Raw genomic sequence first — 15,707 nt, forward strand, 5'->3', positions numbered from 1 at the left:
ATCTGAATTCTTACCGGATCATTCCAAATGAATTTGTTTCATTCCAAAGCCTAATTTTAATACTTTTGGATCCTGAAATCCATTCCAAAAATCAATCCAAAGCTAAATTTTAATCCTTTTAAATTATAAAATTTTATTTCGAATCAATCAGTTTCCAAGTCACAATAGAATTGATTCGGAATGTAAGAATTCAAAAGGATTAAAATTCAGTTTCGGAATGAAATGAATTGATTCGAAAAAGAAAAAATAGATTTGAATAGAATTAAAATTCAACTTCAGAATGAAACAAATTCACTCGAAATGATCTGGTAAGAATTTTTTGTTAAAAAAAAAATAAAACAATTGTTAAATGTTTGACGATAAGAAATTACAAATATATGACTGATTTTACAACAATGAAAAAGTAATTATTTTATTGAAGGCCAAAGAGATTAGACAATGTAACGGTTCTAAATTCTATATAATATTCTTGTAGATAAAAGGAAACTCGTTTCTTCAATTCAAACAACGTTTATAATCAACTATTTAAAAAAAAATTTTTTTTTTTAATAAACAATTCTATGAATTTCCGTCTTAACAATATGTTTTGCAATGATTATGAATTAATAAATTATAAAGAACGTATAAATAAATGAATCAATAAGGATCCTTTTTCATTAATGAGACCAACAAAACCACCATTAAATGCAATTATATACTATCACGGCATGCTAACCAAATTGATTATTAAATTAATATAGTCGTCACTATAAATAATACCTATATATACAATGAAAAAAAAATTATGAATACTCGATTACTTGACTATTATCAAATATAAATATTTATTTGTATCAAATAATTATATTATTTAAGATGGTATTTATTTTAAATACAGAAATTATTGTTTCAAATACAATTTATTTAATTCAAATAAAAATTATTTGCTTCAAGTAAATATTTATTTAATAATTAGTCAACTATGTATTTAAATCAAACAAATTTGTTTCAATGTATGATTTGAAAAATTATTTAAATCAAATAAATATTTATTAGGCTCCTGAGACAAATATATTACTTCTCTGGGTGGAAAAATTTATTCTTAGAATATAATATTCTTATAATAAGAAACAAGTTAAATTAAGAATTATTCTTACATTTTACGATTTAATAAAAAAAAAAAAATTATATATTCTTCAATTTAGAATATTTATTATTTTGTTGTCATATTCTATTAATTACACTGTCATGTAATATATGGATAAGAAGCAACATTCACTCTAACATTTTTGAACGTTCAGTACAGGCCTCGACTTCATTTAAACAGGTTCTTATAAGAATCCAGTTTTTACAAACTCTTCCAAAAACTTTAATCTCGTGTGTGTGTTTTTTTTTATTTACATATATATATGTATAAAGAAACAAATTTTTTTAAGACTTGTGATATCTTAAATTAATTTTTCATTAAAAAATTTATTCTAAATACAAAAAAATAGAATCGTCAAAACAAACCAAAAATTAGTAACTTAAAAATTGTAAATTGATATAATTAAATTTTCACAATTAGTTAAAATTTAAAAATTAAAAAAAAAATAATTTTTTTTCGCACGAAAAAAAGAAATTTTATAATATTATAAATTTTAAAATACTGACTAAAAAATAAGTTAGTAAAATGTAAATTTAACTGTCGATGCGCGCAAAAATAATAAATTTATGTGACATGAAATTTAATTGCAATAAAACAAGGAAATACAATGTTGAAAAAAATTTTGATGAAATAAAAGCCTTTATACGGGTAAGAAAATTATTGAAATACAATTTTCTTTGTAATTTTAACACTTAACAAGTTTAAAAATTTTTGTAAATTTAAACAAAATTTATTTTCTAATGTCACACACGTTGGATAAATAAAAATATTCATATGACTTCATGAATATATTTTCATACAATATTTATCTAAAAAGGAAGTAATTAAAAATATCTAGGTCATAAAATAACTTTTAAATATAATAAAAAAAAAGGGAAAGCTCAAGTGAAATAAAAAAATTTTAATAAATGTTATAAATAATCACAAAACTAAAAAAAACAAGTTACCTTCTAAATGTAAAGAAAAAATATATTTGTGTCTCAAAATAAATATTTATTTGTCTCAAATAAATTTTATTTGGTTGAAATAAAAAATATTATATATATTACTACTACTATATTACTAATATGTATTAGTAGCTCACTTTTCACTAATTCAAATTTAGAGAGCCTGACATTTTTTTTTAATTCCATTAATTTTGTTTAAAAAGCGGAAAAAAAATGGGAATAAAAAAAATTTTTTTAGGGGGTCCGGAACATAAAAATCACCCTGTATAAAGAATTTGTAATATTTAAAACTTGGAGAAATTTACTGACAAAACCTTGTTGTTTATTATATTTAGCAATCTATTTTGCATATTTAACTTTTCTTTTTGATCCGTGAAAAAAGAAAAAAAAAACTAATTAGGTGAATAAACGATATTTTGATATAGGTCAAGTACTGCGCCTGCGGGCGACTATATAACAAGCATTACTGTAATACTGGAAGCCTCTTTTAGAAAAAACAAATCCTAAACTCTTTCAACAATTATCACTTAATCGTTTTGGAAATATAAACAGTTAAAAATTGAAATATATACATATATATAATTACCATTCATATATTGTTAATATGCTTTTATTTTGTAGTACAAACTTTTATTTTCCTTTAATTATCTTTTATATTTTTATACTCAAGATATTATTATTATTATTATCATAGCATTTTATAATTTTAAAAAACTACGCATATATTACAAATATAGGAAGGTTCAAAAAAAAGTAAATATATATATATATACAACGATATTTTTCAACCTTTTTTTACCCCTAACATATACCCTAATTTTTCCTACATTAAAGTATACATATATAATATAATAATAGAGTATATATAGAAAAAGGGAATTCGTAAGCCATGAGTCACTCAGTTTTATTACTATAGTTTTATAAAATAATGTTTTCGTTTGCGATCAATTACGATTGTATTTTAAACTAGATATTTCTTATCAATATTGTATCATTAAAAAACGCAATGTCTCAAAGAAAATAAAGAAAATTTACTATACAATTAATAAATAATTAAATTGTTTCTTTTCACGATTGGGAACAATGAGTAGTCCATATATTTCTCATGTTGAATGAATTCTTATTCTATAGTATCAAAATTGAGTAAATTGAGCGAAAAATGAAAATCTTCTATGGAAGGAATAAAAAAAAAACTCAATTTTTCGTAATTTTTTGTAGATTAATATTGTTCTAGCTACATCCAAAACCACACCACGGTATGAGACAAAAGTTTTGAACGTTCAAATGAACGAAATTTTTTTTCAACTTTTTTAAGTACTAATTTTATTTGAAAATATTTATTTTAATTATCTAAAAAGAAGTTATTAATTTAATAATTGTTTAATTTATTGTTTTATTTTATATTTGCATTATAATTTTTAATAATTTATAGAATTGAAAAAAATATTTCGTTCATTTGAACGTTCAGAACTTTTGGCTCATACCACGGTTAAAATTTCAGCTTAAAATTTTTGTACGTTCACGTTAACCAACATTTATATAATTATGATGAAAAAAAAAGTAATTGTAAAATTATAATCCACAAAAACAGCAAAAAACAGCGTTTTTTGTTGATTTTTAAACCTAATCACTTTACCTATTATTTTAATTGCAAAGATTATAATATTCATTTGAAAGTTTATAAAATTCCCTACAAATTGGTCGTTTAATTAATCTTAACATTAAAAATACGTTTTCCTTGTAGTAATTGGGCCGCACAGTGGTTTGAAATCAAAAAGTAGGGTTCCAAACGGTCTAGAGCCTACAAATCGCAACCGATTTTTGAATTATTTTTTTTTTAAATAATCTTTAATAAAATTGTAAGAGATTCCTCGAGCCCGATTTTTGATTTTCAATTTGCATAAATATTTATATTAATATAAACAAATAAAAAAAAACATACTTTTTTACATATTACTCTTATTTTCAAAAAAATATGTAAAGTTTATATTGTTAAGTATTTAAATTTACTCCTCTGGATCTCTGAATTGTAGAATTATAGACCCATTAGTAAATTGTTATAAACAAATTATATAAACAAATTCTTAATTTGGGCAATGATTTCAATTAACTTAAATAAAACTGATTACTCGGGGGTTTTCAGTGGTCGCTGATCACGAATTCGATGTCAGATTTTCAAAATTCAAAATGGCGGATCCAAAATGGCGGACAAATTTTTAAAAATCGCTTAAATTCGATTGAATCTGGTTACTCGAGGGTTTTTGTGGTGGCTGATCACGAATTCGATGTCAGTTTTTCAAAATTCAAAAGGGCGGATCCAATATCACGAACAAATTTTTAAAAATTCATTGGGTTCGCTTACAAAAGTTTTCTTAGAAGACATTTAAAATTTTTAAAAAGAATGACGTATAATTTATATACAGTAACAAAAAGACCTAAATAACAATTTTCAATCGAATTTAATTTTTACAAAATTGTCTACCTTATTGGATATGCTATTCGATTTTGATTTTTTGAAAAACTGATATCGAATTCGTGGTCAGCAACCCCAAAAACCCCCGAATAACCAGATTCAAGCGAATTTAAGCAATTTTTAAAATTTTTGTCCGCCATATTGGATCCGCCATTTTGAATTTTGAAAATCTGACATCGAATTCGTGATCAGCGATCACGAAAACCCCCGAGTTATCAGTTTCATTTAAGTTAATTTAAATCATTGCCTAAATTAACAATTTGTTTATAACAATTTACTAATGGGTCTATAATTCTACAATTCAGAGATCCAGAGGAGTAAATTTAAATACCTAACAATAAAAACTTTACATATTTTTTTGAAAATAAGAGTAATATGTAAAAAAGTATGTTTTTTTTATTTGTTTATATTAATATAATTATTTATGCAAATTGAAAATCAAAAATCGGGCTCGAGGGATCTCTTACAATTTTATTAAAGATTATTTAAAAAAAAAAATTCAAAAATCGGTTGTGTATGACGATTTTAGGCAAACGAGAATCAGTCATGGATAATATCCTAATTACATAAAGAAAAGCCGCTTTAAAGACCTTAATTTCTTAATTCTCAGATTTAGTTAGATATATGACTAATTGAATTCTAAATTACATAATGTGCTGAAATCTTTAGAAAATAAAGTAGCTTTATACTTGTCTCGGCGACGAAAATTGCATTTAACAAAATTTTTTATTCAATTGAGATTAGCCTCGAAATATCACGTCAGATTTTTCTATACTCAACCTATAAATTTCATATTTTTGTGTTTTAATAGATATGGGCGATTCTCCAAAAAGAAAACATTTTTATGTCATTATGTTATATATCATCTGAAAATCTTATCATTGAATTATATTTACTTTACACAAGAATGTAATTTAAAGATGCCTTAACTATGATATCTTGTATAAAAAAAATCGAATTTCCAGTTACTTTAAAATATATTCCTCTCTCAAAAATGACCACTTTCTGGAGAATCGACCATATACTTATGAAGGTAGAAAATAAAAAAAATAATTCAAATTACCTAATTTAAGTTTATTTGAGAGTTTCTAAGAAATGCATTTCTTTTTTGTTTTATTTTAAATTAATATTTTATTTTTTAACATGGAATAATTTTTCACTTTTTTTATTTATGTATTTTATTTACCTTTTAGCAGCCAGATATTCTTTATCGGGAGCTTCTAACAGAAACTTTCGAACTTCTTCTAGCGTGAAAACTGTTGCTTTTAAAACCTTTAGATTTTGATTTCAGAATCGGTGTTAATTTTTTGTAAGTGAAATCGATTTCGATATCGACGAGATAGTCATTAGTTGCCGCGACCCCTCAGAGGAGGATACTCATTTCCCTTACTAGTGCGAGAAATGAGCATTTCCCTCACTATCATGTGATGCCCTGGGATGAAAAATGTAGGTATTCCAAAAGTAAACTTGAGTCACATAGTATTCAAATAAGTATTCCTCCGTGCCAAAAGGTAGACTGTGTAATACTTTGAGAAAGATTACTAAAGTAAACTAATGGTATACTAAGATCTACCACATAGAGAGGAGAGTATACCGTTCGTATACATTGGGATATTATATGAATTTTTCCAAATTATTTTGTAATTAACTCCAAAGATAGAGTTCTAATGGTGTCTAATAGATGTCGCATTGTCATATAGACAAAAATTTTTCTTAATAATAAATGTGAATATAAATAAATAATATTAAATGATAATTAATTTATTCATTGAATATTTTTTGATACATATAAACACCAAATATACACAAAATTTTTTTCTTAATAACATAATTATACATAATATGTAATACTTAATTAATATACAAGTTAAATAAATAGATAAACATAAAGAAAAATAACTATCTGAATTAAATATTTAAAGCGATAAGTAATATGGTATATCCTTTATAAAACTCAAATTCCGTACCTGAAAAAATGTCAACTTTAAGTTGCATTCTAATCAATGATATATTTAAATATTTTAATGTTATTAAATTATTTTTTATAAAAAATTTTTGTGTTATAATACTTTATACAATAATTTATTAAATAAACTATTACAATTGGCAGTGAATACAAGGTTAACATTTATAATATTAATATTATATTATAATATTTAATAAAATATAAATTTCTGGTTAATTAAATAAAAAATATATGAAAAACTTACTTGATTTGCTTATAATTTTTTCAGCATATGATTTCGTACCATTCGATGGGTAATTTGTCATTAATGAATTGTGTAACTTAGTGCAGGATTTTTTTAGTTAAAGAATTATCTTACACTTCAAATTATTTCGTTTAATAAAAAACTTTAAATATTACATTAAAATAATAATTAATAAATAAATTCTCAATAAATTCTTCACTTTAACTCACTAACTACCGACTGTAGGTTGCCCTTCGTTCCTGGCAAATGCTAGAAAGCAACTGAAAACTTGAAGGTCTGCTTTAGGAAAATTTTTGAAAAAATACTAAACATTTCAAAATATTTTTTTCGTCTCTTTGCATCTTTAAAATTCACACATTTTCTATCTAAATATATCTATAAGAAAAAAACAGGTACCGAAAAACTCATAAAATAGGACCTCTTGCATCGAGAAACCCTTGACTGGTCATCCTAATGCAAACCAGATGTGGCAAACCTTTAAAAACGAAAAAATACTCCAATCTCTGCTTTAGAGTAAAACTATTTTGCAGTATCAATAAAAAAAATTTCTTCTTGTTATCAGTTATGTTTAGTAGTTCTTACTCAAAATATAATACTAAAATTTAAATAAAATACTGTAAATCTCAGTTTATTATGTATTATCTTATTTATTTATTAGTGCCATTCTAATTTTTTACTTCTGCCATCTATTCTAAGTATTCTATATTCTAAGTATCCAAAAATTCAGGGACTGCAGTATTCATTTTATTTACTCCGGAAGATGTTCATACTTTTAAGAGACTTCTGAAGACCTTCGAGATTACTCTGAACACTTTGGTATACTTAGGAAACTAAGATGATCCATTTGAAGATTCAGCTTAGTTTACTCAGTGTACTGTTATATGCGTTTCGAATATTACGGAAGACGTTCATGTATACATTGGAGATTATGTATACAAGTTAGAATACTATTTGGTATACTCTATATACTTTCAATACCGTTTGGAATACTATTTCGAATATTCCGATTACTGCGTATACTTATTCGAATACTATTCATTTTATCCCGGAGCATCATGGGAATATCCTATTTCGGACTTATGCCATCATGCCCCCGAAATCGCATTTCCCATGCAGGTATTAAAGAAAAGTAGTTTATTAAAAAAACAATTAGAAATTAAAAACATGAATAATATTATATTAATAATAATAAAAATAGTAATAAGAAAGTAAAAATAAAAATGTAAATTATTATTGAAAAATTATACTAAAATAATATGAGAACGAGAAATTGACATTAAAATGTCCACTTTTTTTCTATATAGAGACTCGCTTCTAAGGTTTCAAGAGTACAATAATTAAACAAGCAAAAGGTTTTTTTTTTCTCCATGTCTGTGGGGGTTTTGTTTCCCTACAACATATGTATATGTGTATACTAAAAACGCACGTTAAGGGTTTTAAAAGGTGTCTCGTGCAACATACGGATCGATATAATTCTGCCAGAAGGGAAAGGATAGTTTCACCTCCAAGTTATATACAAGGTACACATTATTGCAAAAATTACATTATATTTATATATATATATATATATATATATATATATATATATATATATATATATATATATATATATATATAGGCACTTATATAACGTGTCCCACCAATTAGCGTCAAAAACTACATCAAGTATATAAACAAGAGAGTATAGAGAGACCAATTTTAACCTATATACAAAGATTAAAAAGTTTATACTGCGTACATTGAAAATTTGTCATCTTTACGATAATATATTATAATAATATTTTATGGGAAATAAAATAATTTAGGAACTGCGTATTACATATTAATTATTAAAACAATATATATTCAAAGTATTTGGTGTCAGCGGTGGGATTCGCATCAATTTTTTTTTAAATTTTACAAAAATTTACCGTATTTGGTTTATAGATTTTATCAACGTTTTCTGTTCGAATAAGATTTACTTTTTCTATGTGCTTTAGATTATAATAAACGCACCAATAAATAACACATAGAACTGTAACTAAATGCTGATAATTGATAAGATTAGATCATATATTAACTATCTTCTGTGTGTACATATATTTAAATGTAATATATCATTAGATTGTCTAGCCAATGAACTATATATGTATATATAGATATACGTTAACAAATTAGTAAAGTCAACAAACTTTATTCTTGCACGCGATCAACTATTTTTATACCTATATGTAAATGATTTTAGTCTTATTTCAAGGTGCATCTCTTTCTTTAAAACAATAATTATTAGATTGTTTTCTAATAAATAAGAAGCAACTTTAATTCTCTTCATTTAGAAAATTTTTAATTTTAATGTTTTATTTTGGTTGCACCATAATGTCCATATAATCATTAAGGGGTTAAACCACCCTAATTTTAATAATTTTTTTCAAGAAAAGTTTAAAAGTAATACAAAATATGTTTATAATATCTTTATTAGGTACACTTTAAAGAGAAAAAAAAATACTTTATAAATTTTTTTTAATTATCAAGTTTACAGGTACGTGATAGAAACCCTTTCTAAGGAGAATCACTTCGCGACCAAAAAGGGTTTTGCTACAATTTTCATCTTAGAACAAAAAAAAAATTTTTTTTCTTTTTTTACATCTCAAAAGCTGCAGAAAGACGTAGGAGATTTTTTTTTATCGATTTTTACAAAAATGGTGAACATTTTAAGGAAAAAGAGTTTTTTCCTAAAAAAAAAAAATTAAATTGTTTATAACTTTAAAAATATGCAACTTAAAAAAAATTCGTACGTCTTTCTCTAGATAATGTTATTAAGAAGCTAGAGTTAAATTTTTAGATAAATCGGTTGAGATTTGTGAAAATATTTCCGGTCATTTCAGAAAAAAAGTAGTTTTGAGAAAAACGCAATTTTTTTAAAATTCTAGAGTGGTTGAACCTCTTAAATAAATATAAAAATTGGTTAAGGTTCCGTTTATGATAGACATGAGTGAAGCCATAAAGGTTCACTCAAACAATTAATAAAAAAATTAATAAAAAGCAATTATGTAAATTAAAGAGAAATAAATGTTATACATTCAATGTTGTATCCAACCGGAAATGATACTTTCGATACGGTAGAGTAAAATTATTATTAACAGGATCCTGATTAGCGTTATACCAACTGCCACTTTTGGTTTAGGCTCGTTAAATGAATTAGACACGTGCGAATTCTTAAAGAGTATACCAAGTTTCATGCAGATGTCTTAATAACTCTTTTAAAAACATTCATCATTTTTTCAAATATGAAAGAGTTTCTTTTTAAAAACTTTTTTTAAACTAATAATAATTATTTATACAAAGTAAACTACATAAATATCCTAGATCTTATTAAAAGAGAACTTAATTAATCGGTACTTTTAAAAAGAAATTAAAGAAGTCGATTAATTATTATTTTATAAAATTTCTTTCTTTCTTCATTCATGTAAATAATAAATATATTAAATTATAGAGCAATTATATTAAATTTCTTTATATTAGTTTAATTTATTATTAAATAATCACTTATTTATTTCAAAATTTTTTTAAATATAGCGCCATTATTTAAAGTTTGGTGTTAAGGCACTCTCACACCTTTCTTGCTGCCTGCCTCCCTGCAGGTTACCATGACAACGCATGAGTGTGAGTGAGACAGAAAATTTGAATATTCAAAATTTTAAATCTTCTGTCGCACTCACTCGCATGCATTGCCATGGTAACCTGCTGGCAGCCAAAAAGGTGTGAGAGTGCCTTTACACAATTGGTACTTCTACTTATGTCAATTCACAAAATTCCTAACCTAAAAATTCGACTAATTTTGTAAATTGTTGTAAATCAATTTTGAAGAGTAAAGTCTTCTTCTGATTAGTCATGAATAATAATTATTTACTTTGATATTTTGTATATGTTCGTTTATCCCTTATAATTTATACTTCAACCTTGAACTTTAAAATAATTTTTTTCCCATTATTCAAACATTACACAATTCTATGTATAAAGTAGGTACTTCAAAAGTAAATAATAAATAATATTGAGCATTTTCGATTATCAATCAAAAAAATATTAGAAAAAAAAATTATTTTTTTTTATAGGAAAGTTGACAAAATAATTGTATCAATACTCGTGTGTTCTATAAATAGAGATTAACACCTACGTGGATTCATTGAAAGGTATGAAGCTCCATGAGTCACGCTATTCTTAATGCGATTGTTTTTTCGTCATAGCACACACGCGAGAGATCTGATACATTTTTCTGAGGCAAAAATTATTCGATTTATATTCTCGATTTTACTGTTCTATTTTTCAATTTAAAATTATCTTTTTCCTCAATCCAAATAACATCTTGAAAACTAAAAATAAAACCGATCGTTATAATTTAATAAACAATTGAAGCAATGAAGAAGAAACAAGTGCCCTACATAATTATACAATCATAATAAAAGAGATTATGTTTTAAATATAAAATTCTTTATAGAAAAAAATAAATTAATTTAATTCAATATGGGAATCTGACTTATTTTGATTTGAAATTTATTATATTTTTAGTGTAAATATGCATTACAAAGAAATAATTACTAATTTAATAAATATTAAGGAAATTTTTTTAATAAATTTACAATGTAATTAATTAAACATACACCATTAATTAAAATCATAATTATTCCCGTGGTTTAACATCTTGAAAAGATAATTATTAGAGCAATTATTTTCTTTTACCTAAAACTTGGTTATATTACTTTATTAAAATGTATTAAACATTACAAAATTACTGTGTACTCTCCGGAAACCGGTACAAGATTTAATGTTTCGAGTTTTTGAATATACATAATATAGATATTATTTTATATGAGCAGAATATGAATAATCCTAAGTAATATATATTAAAAATAATAATTATTATTCATGCAAGAAACACTTGACACACGTTATGCATAATAATACTACTATGTACATCTTATTTAAAGATGATTCATAAAATTACTTTCACTGAGTATAAAAAATATTTTTAACTCTAATAGGAAAATTTATTTTTTAAATTCAATTTTAATATGGAAAAAGAAAAATTTATTTGATTCAAATAATCGCTTACTTAACTATTATCAAAATAAATATTTACTTGAACCTAATAATTTTTTTATTTGAATTAAATAAAATGTATTTGAACCAACAATTTCTGTATTTAAAACAAATACCATCTCAAATAATAATTATTTGATATAAGTAAATTTGATAATTGTCATGTAACCGAATATTTAAATCAAATACATTTTTTTTCAGTACAAATTAATCTTTAGATTTACGGTAATAATTAACAGTTAATTTATTCATTTTTAGGTTATAAACAAAATAACTGAATTACTATAAGAATTTTGATTTATCTTTTAAAAAAGAAAAGAAAATAATAATTTTTTTCCATATACTCATTTGAAATGAGTCAATAATTTAAATTTAAATGCTAATAATTTTTTTGCCTGAAACTGCGTTCAAATATAATATACCAAATGGCTATTTTTAACGTCGAAATAAACGATTTTTGTAAACATTTAAATTGAAACGCAAAAAAGTTTCTTTATATGCTAAATTAAATATACAATATATATATATAGAAACGACTTTTTTTGTTCTTTAAAAGTGATTTTTTTTTAATTTGCCTTTTTATTTTTTGACGTTATATATGAAAAATTAAAAAAAAATAATTATTATCGAATTCAATAAGAAATAAAAGTAAAGGTCGTGAATACTGAGAGAAAATGGCAACGACCTGGTTAAGCTTCATGAAGCTTGAAGGTCGAGGGAAATGAAAGAAAATTAAACTGAGTAAAAAGCTTACATGTCATTTAGCACAGACAGGTTTCTGTGCTTTAGAAAATAATATAGTTATTTTAAGAATCGCGGATGAGTTAACGCAACAGAAATGCCGTCGTGCGTGCATGGCATTACTATAATATGTCTAAAATTTAAACATTTAGATAATATGCAAAAATTTAAAAAGACAAATATAAAATTAAAAATTATTTTTTTTTACTTCAACTTTTTAGAGTTTTTAATAATTTATTTTTTATCTCTTTCAGATGCAGAACCAAATTAATTATAATTTAAAAGTTTTGGTAAGTTTAATTTTCATTTAAACGAACTTTAATTTAACTAAATTTTCATTTACCTACCGATTACCTCTAACCTGAAAGGGTTCCTAATTACAATATTTAATTAAACTAACAATTACTGTTTATAATAAGTATTTTATTAAATAAATTAATAAAAAAAATTTAAATAACATGAATAGAAAACTGTTTTTACTAAGAATTATTATTTATTTTCATTTATTATCTTATTATTTTCACAATATATACCTATATATAGAAAATAAGTATTTATTGACTTTAACAATGAAATAAATCTTAGCAAACAAATTTTTGGGAATCTTTCGTTTTTCATACATAAAATTTTTTCAATTAAGTTAAGAGTAAAGGGGGCAACTGACTTCCCCCTGTAGTACCCCCCTTTCATTACTTTGAATGGAATTCAACTCTCTCCCTTATTTTGTACAGATACGGTTGCTGTTCCATAAAAATCTTTCAGTATTTTAATTAGTTTATAAATGAAGCTGAAGTACGCAACGTTTATGATAAACGATTTTTAAAGAAATAATTGTTTTAAATGAAAAATTCTATAATTTTTCGCCTAAAAAATATTTTTTTTGTAGTTTTTACTAATAAAGAAATTTTAAAAAATGTTTTTTTCAAATTAGGTTGAAAAACAACATGTTTTTAATTAACAAACGGAATAATTTATAAACTATTCATTCGATTGGGTTCGAAGTTTTTTCATTTTGTTCAGTATCGCGAGGGGCACATTTTCAGAAAGTTTCACTTCAATCGGATTATTATTAACAAAGTTATTAAACAATTTTAAAAAGTGCCATTTTTAATGGTTTAAATTCAATAAATTTTAAACAAATAATCCAATTTTAACTTTCGACCCGCCATTTTGTAGGTATTTTTAATACCTTTTCTTTTTAATAACAACTTTTTCCTCTAAAATGTAAAGGAAAGTAACGAGCAACAAAAATCACGTTTCACCAACTTTGACCATTGTTTAGAACAATTTTTGCAACCGGAATTCGAGAGCAAACTATGGGGCCTTTATACTACCCCCCCCCCCCCAAACTACCAAAATCCATTTAGAAAAATCTATACACAATTAGTGGCACTTTTTGTCTTTATTGACTGCCCTAAAACATTACAATTAGTACATGGAATTTTATAAACAACATTTACTTATTGTTCTTGTGGAATTTTAAAAATAATTAAAATTACATATAATTGAATTTATGAAGAATTATTCAAAAGTTCAAAATCATTTCCTTCGATTTTTTGCTAGACAAACTAATGTTCGTTTTGACAGATTTTCACATGAATATGACAACTTACGTTCTTTGGCAAACATATCCAGACTTGCATCTAGATTTGACTATTTTGATTTACTTTTCTTTTTTAAAATTTTAACTGGATACATTGATTGCCCTCCTCCACTATCACTCATTAAATTTTCTATTCCAATACGTTATTCCAGACATTATTATGTATACTGTTTCAAATACCATACCATCGTACAAATTACGGAATTAACTCTGTCATTAATAGATTATCTATAAAGGCGAATACGATTTCTAATGACATTGATTTCTTTAATATTAACTTAAATGCATTTAGTACAGCACTGCGTAATCTATTATTTAATAATTAGTTTCTTTCTTTTCTAAATAGTAGCGGTGCGATTCCAGGTGAGATTTTGACTTTTTTGGAGTAGGTTAACCAATTGCAATGAAACTTTGGAATTTTGTTATATATAGTAAGACTAATATTTAACGTAAATTTCAGCTTAAAATATTTGTTAGTTTACGAGATTTGCAATAATAACAAAAAATTTTAAACTGCTATATCTTCCATTCTAATAATCGGATTGAGGTCTTCTTTTTTTTAAAATGTCAAGGAAAATGAGAGGAATAAATCTCTTTCAGAACAATTTTTTATAATTTTACAACTAAAACAATTATTAAATAATAATTGAATAAATTTCACGTCAACTGGCAGTAATCGCTATTGTTTATATACTCGTAAATTATTAAAATTAAATAAGTTAAACTTGCATTTACAATTGGATTCCTTTGGAACATTAAAGAAAACACTAGTAAGATCATTTTAACGCTTAAGTGATTGAATTTTAGATTGTCGCTTGAAATTTATTCAATTATTATTTAATAACTGTTTTAGTTGTAAAATTATAAAACATTGTTCTGAAAGAGATTTATTCCTCTCATTTTTCTTGATATTTTAAAAAAAAGTAGACCTCAATCCGATTATTATAACGGAAGATATATAGCAGTTTAAAATTTTTTGTTATTGCAAATCTCGTAAACTAACAAATATTTTAAGCTGCAATTTATGTTAAAGATTAGTCTTACTATATATAACAAAATTCCAAAGTTTCATTGCAATCGGTTAACCTACTCCGAAAAAGTCAAAATCTCACCTGGAGAGAATTAAGAGAATTTTTCAATTATATGTCATATTCGCGATGAGCACGAACCATGCGAAACCTGGCGGTTTTTTGACGAAGCTCTGGAAGAAGTCTCTATTTATGTTTTGCACATGAATCTGTTTTATAAACAATATATTTAAGGAATAATAACTAGTGTCATTTAATAAATCCAGGTAAATTATTTAGAATTAATGTTAAAATTTCATAAATAATAAAAATTGAAACATTATCTGTCAATTAAATAATTAAAATTTAGATATGTTTAGAGTAATTTTTAGGTTATGTCACATTTCAACGCTTACATATTTAAATTTAAATATAAAAACAATTAAATATTATTGTCATTATTAATACTGTTTGCATCAAAATTTTAATACAAATAGTAGATAATTTATATATTGAGTTATAAA

General features: G+C 24.2%; 1 protein-coding gene and 1 long non-coding RNA gene across 6 annotated transcripts in view; one reads left to right on the forward strand and one right to left on the reverse strand.

Moving 5' to 3' along the window:
- LOC127281630 (reticulon-1-A) overlaps positions 1–15,707 on the reverse strand; it is a 66,582-nt gene that overhangs the window by 39,671 nt on the left and 11,204 nt on the right. The window lies entirely within an intron of this gene.
- LOC127281635 (uncharacterized) lies at positions 1,281–12,921 on the forward strand. The gene is made up of 3 exons (XR_007843068.1): positions 1,281–1,774; positions 8,061–8,276; positions 12,828–12,921. It is a non-coding gene; the product is annotated as an uncharacterized LOC127281635 (long non-coding RNA).

The sequence above is a fragment of the Leptopilina boulardi genome, unplaced genomic scaffold (genome assembly GCF_019393585.1).
Source record: "Leptopilina boulardi isolate dan_hultmark-lab unplaced genomic scaffold, ZJU_Lbou_2.1 LbouV2_273, whole genome shotgun sequence".
NCBI classification, from domain to species: domain Eukaryota; kingdom Metazoa; phylum Arthropoda; class Insecta; order Hymenoptera; family Figitidae; genus Leptopilina; species Leptopilina boulardi.